Here is a 6000-nt window from a genome sequence, read left to right as displayed (position 1 = left end):
TAAGATATCTTAATATGAGGAAGGCGCTATACCTTGAATGCCAGCTTACTAAAACTATGTCCTACATATATATTGATTGTTGGTTTGCTGAAAGCCCAGTGGCAAATATTTCATGCATGTTCAGGACGAATGTCCTACATATAGTTTTTGTCTAAAATAAAATAATAAGTTTAGATGGAAAATGTTTAGGGAAAGATCATTGAACTTCAAAAGGCAGAAGGAGGTATGGTATTTTTTTTTTTGGTGTGTCGCAGGAAGCATCAAAGCAAAAATTTAAAATAGCCTTCCTGGACGTCATAATTATTTGGACTAGTATTTTTCTTTAAAAATTAATGACAAAAAATACTCTGTTCAAGCAGAGGACAAAAAAAAATATTCTGAATCCAGATTTTCCCCATACCTTCTAGTGTTATATTTTGACTAAATAATGTTGATTGATAGCATTGAAGTGCTTCACGTGTAAAAAAATCTGACTCAAACAAAAAACCATACCCCCCCCCCCCCCCCCTCCTTTGAAGCTAAATGGTTGCTCCCTTATTGTTTTCTGCTGAAAATGAATTTATTGGTGATTTATATAAATGACAATGCTTACATTCATTATCTTGTGCATTTTTATATCCATTTTTCTTTCTTTGCACATTTTATAAAATTTAAAACAATTAGACATTTGTTTAATTACCAAACTATGAATACTGTACAGTTATACAATCCATAACTTTATTAAATTAATTTTTTGTTGATTTTCATGAAAAGGTGGAGGATTTGGAATATCTTTTTATTCAATATCATTATCTAAAAGTTGTAGCGGTTTTTTTTATTTAATATTGCAAACAACGCTTTCTGTTTGTTGAATTATTTTTACTTTCTAAATTAGCTGGTTGTTCATATTGTATTCCCAGTTTCCTGCATCTCATATATATGTGATCAGCAAGAGGATCATTCTGATTGTTAAAAGAAGAGTTTGAATTTACAGTGAGCCTGCTTAGAATAATGTTTTGATCAGGTTTTTCATTTTTATCTAAGCATATAAGGAACCATTAATAGGATTGTTAAGTTGATAATCTAAAGATTTTGCTATTTTCTAGGATGCTATTTAAAATTTGAGGGGAGAACACTGCTCAGCAGTATAAATGTATTCCTGATCATCTTCTTTTTGTGGGGTTCTACATCAATTTCATGTACTAATTCAGAGTCGATTTTATGTCATTTCTTGCATAATTTGTTTTATTAGCTTACTTTTCAAGTTTTTATACGACGGCAATATAAAATTGAGAATCGAAATGGGGAATATGTCAAAAATTTGCTTTCGAGTAATGCTATCATGTCGCTGTTGCTGTCCGAAGACACATTTGATTTCCGGACAATAACTTTAGTTTAAGTAAATCGATCTCTATGCCAATGTATGAAATTGTACCAGAAGGTTCAATACACAAAAGGAAGGTTAGAATTGATTTTGGGGGTTATGGTACCAACAGTTTAGGAGTCAGTGGTCAAAAACAACATTTTTGGGTTGTTTTTTTTCCATAATTTTTGGGTTTTTTCTCTAAAAATTTACCATTTTTACATTGATTATTTCTCATTTATATATATATGCAACAAATACTGATATGGCAGGTGATACACACGAAACAGTGTGTGTAAATCATTTTATCTGTAATTTGTGCATTTTTCCTTTGATGTGTACTCCTTGTCCTTGATAATGTCGACGTCATTATCAGTGGACTGGTCATGATAAAGAAAATACATGTATATTGGGTTAGTTCGCAATTGACATGCACAAGTGCACCGCAAAAGGATCTTCTTTCCCTTTAATTCACAAAATTGCACATGATTTTTTTCACAGAAACGCACACGTTATTTCATGAATGAAACACTTGTCATTGTTTGAAACTTTCAGTAATCAGCTGGTAATAAAACTTTAGTTAAGCCTTTTTGAATGATTCACTGAATGTGTGAAAATTTGAACAGAAAATGTACGATAAACCTGATAAAATTGCGGAATTATTGATAGCTTTCCTTACTATTCACAAGGACATATCACTAACATATCGTCCATGCTATTCCGATTTGACACACGGTTTTTATTCCTACATAGTCTGGCATGGCTGGTGCTGTTCCAAGTTGTCTTCTTTTGCTGCATGTTTCTTGAGAAGTATTTGTTTGACCTGGTCAGTCACTATAAAGTGTTACAATTCATATTAAGACGCAACACATAAATAGTGACCAAAAAGGTACCGCTTCCACATGCATGACATGAGAGAATCTAGAAAAAAAAATAAATGTACACATTTTCAACATTTTTGTGGGACTATCATATAAAATTAAGGAGATATGTAGTTGGAGACTGCTGCTGAAAAGAAATGTTTGGGCTCACCTGATACCTGTTTTCAAATAAGTCCATATCAAAGTTTGAAGGGTCCAAAATTAAAATATGTTTGATTTCAACTGACATAAAATTTTTGGTGTTTTTTATATGCTAAATCTTCATCTGTGGTTGTATCAGGCTGTGCTTGGCGAAGCATTTTATTGCTGTTTTGTTTGTACTTTATTTTATTTTGGTCATGAAAATTAACTTGTAGTTGTGAAGTTGCTAACATTTTTAAAAGATGATAATTAGATAACTTCGCATGGTGACGACACTGATGTTTTCGTAGATTTACTTTTTCCCAGGAATGCTTCATCTGTTGATACATGTATATTCTCACTGTGAACGATTTGTGTCTCAAAAAAACTTGTAAGATTTCTGCAGTTATTTTTGTTGAATACATACATACACATAGGGTGAAAATTGGGTACTTGGTGCAATTTGAGTAATGTGACGTTATAGCCATAATTGTTTATTGCTATAATAGGTTGAAATGTGCACCTGATAAAAGTATTCGGTAAAGTGAAAATGTTTTGATCAGGTTTAAACTGACGCATAAAATATACTGGTGACTGCGGGAGGCAAATATTTATATTGCCTCCAAATAATGTGTCTGCAGCTTTAATTTCAAAGGATGTATGTAGCCCACATACTTCCAAGTAACATGCTCTATACCTATCAAAAGTCATGGTATTATCATGGGTTATCATAACTCCATTGTAATTCCCATAAAATCCAATTTTGGACAATATGGGAGCATACAATATATACCTAAATGTATCACTCAGACTCAAGTCTCCTTTTACTATGATTAAACTTTAAATTAGAGAGTGAAAAAAAAAACAGTCTCCATCTCCTGGGACTGTTTAAGGTAGATATGTGTCATAATTAATGACAAGATTTGTTGAGAGTTTGTCAAAGGAAGTACAGTGACAGTCTACAAAATTAGAAGATTGCCCAGTGAATTTGAATATATATATATTTTTTTAAACTTTTGTTAAGTTTTGAATTACACCTGCATTTGTCTGTTGGCTAGGAATAACAGTGACCACATTCCACAGTATAACCAACTTCATTATCACTGTAACTTGATATGGGAAATTCTGTAGCAGATTTTACTACCTTCACCTCCGCCTCCGGCTACGTTTCTCCCAAAATTTATTGCTTGCAGAGGGTTTTTCTGTATTCCCATGGCTGGACGGAACTTTTACACTCAAATGTTATCATTAATTATGATATTGTGACTTTTAAATGAAGTACCTGTGGTAATTTAGGAGATTTGTCACTGATAATGGAAAGATGAAGCAGACGACGAAACATGGCGTAAGATGTTGTTGTCCAAACTTCGGTTATTTCCGTGGTACAATAAAATTTAAATAAACTGCACAAGTTACTAAAATTTCTAAATTCTTGTTTTTGTAAACAAATAAGAATTCATGTCACATGTAACATCGAATTTATTCCGTTTTGTCCCGTTTTTTCAAAATCGCGATTAAACGAGAATCTGGCAGCCATTAAAAATATAAGGGTTAAACTAATGTCCTGAAATTGTCCTTACGGATATTCCAATGCTAATTTCGTTTTCATTATTTGAAGAATTGACCTTATATTTGGAGCCAAGCAAGAATACAATGTTTATTTAATAAATATAATGAAAAAAAAGAAAACAAATATTTTTAAGAGTTAGATACCTTGACTTAATCTACTTCGAAAATTAAAAAAAAAATAATCGTACGAGATTTAACGAGATTGACGAAACTTTTTAGATTGATCATGTAGAGAGAGTTATCGTTCTTTATTCCAATTCGATGCTTCTACCATAAGTGCCAGCTAAAGCTGGCATATAAAATATATGAGATATCTTATAAAGTATATAAGATATCTTATATAAAAAAATAAAAAAGTAAACAAAATATCTTATAAAGTATATAAGATATCTTATAAAGTTTATAAGATATCTTTTAAAAACTAGATTATATAAGATATCTTATATATTATATGAGATATTTTATATATTATATGAGATATCTTGTATATTATATGAGATATCTTGTATATTATATAAGGTATCTTGAAATTATAATAAATAGTAAAACGGCTTGCCATAGCTTAGTAATCTCCAACAGCGTATTTGAATACAAATTTCAAATGTATTAGATTTACTACAATACAAACAGTTCTTAGCTCTCTTTTAGAAAATGTAATTTAAACTTTTTGTAATGATGTTAGTATAAAATTTGTCAAAGAAAGTTTTAACAGTCATTTTTTTTAATTTGTCTTTTCACTTAGATTTATGATGCATGTCTCCACACCACATTGCATGCACAGCGAGCGTAACAGTGTATAATATATGCATTTGATACGGTGCATTTATTATGGATATATTTTAGACTGCATTTATGAAAATCTATAGAGCAGAGAATTTTGATTTTTTGTATCAATCTTATATGTAGATTCAAATATTTTTCACTTCAAACTATAACGTAAAACTTCTTCAGAACTTATATAGGATGTATAGTTCAGTGCCAGCAAGATAAAGTGTTAATCTCTTCTTTCGAGGAAATTGAAGGAACCATCTGAAAACAGTTATAAATTTGTAAATGATTGATTTACTTTCAATTTATATATTATTTTTACCGGGCTTCAATTAACTTGTGAAGTCAGGCGGATTTTTATATCTATTTCTTTTTTTTTTTTCTTTTCTTTTCTTTTAGTTTTGGGGGTGCTGGGCCGCAGCTACGTATATGGTAAATGCATAAACCTTTTTCAAATGCCACTCCTAACGTTGTCGTGATACTCCACCCCTTTCCTTGAACTGCAACTAGAAGTTAATTACTAATATATTTTAAATCTACGATGCAAGCCTATTTTACGACATCTTTGGACTTTTATGATAAATACTGTGTCTTGTATTGTCTGTTTACTTATCTATGGAGTAACTGTACATCGCATATAATCACGTCAATCGTTTTATACCAACCGACTGTCCCTAGTATAGATAAATGTATTTTATTTCTTTAAATCCACTTAAGAAGCTTGTATTCTATGGAACCTACAATATTTTACAGTTTGTGACAAATTTTTGTAGACAAAAGCGTTCAAAAATAATATATGATGGGAGGGGGGTATTAAGTGGTATGACTTTATAAAAAGAAAAATATGAGGTATGATTGCCAATGAAAAAACTCTCCACCAGAGACCAAATGACGTAGAAGTTATAATATATAGGTCACCGTAAATATATATATATATATATACGACCTTCAACATTGAGCAAAATCCATAAATATCGTGAACGAGTATAATCACAGTAAAATCTTCATTTAGAGCAGACGCATAGATACACAAAATTGGCTGTTCCGTGTTACGACCATCTTATTTATACTACCATGTAAACTCAATTTTTCACAGTAAATCCCACGTTTTACGTAGGGCAAGTTTCGAATACAATACGGTTATCTCTATTCTGATGCAAAATAAACAAATCGGTCCTTATCAGTTACGTTTTATTATTTCGATGTGAAATGTCATAAAACGAAAATTCCGCGAAATGATGTTATCGTCTTTGGCAACTAAACACGGTGACGTCATATTAATGCCTCTGGCGTGAAATGTTAAAAAAGGACGATTTTGGC

The sequence above is a fragment of the Mytilus californianus genome, unplaced genomic scaffold (genome assembly GCF_021869535.1).
Source record: "Mytilus californianus isolate M0D057914Y unplaced genomic scaffold, xbMytCali1.0.p SCAF_6, whole genome shotgun sequence".
NCBI lineage: Eukaryota > Metazoa > Mollusca > Bivalvia > Mytilida > Mytilidae > Mytilus > Mytilus californianus.
This window is presented reverse-complemented; position numbering follows the sequence as displayed.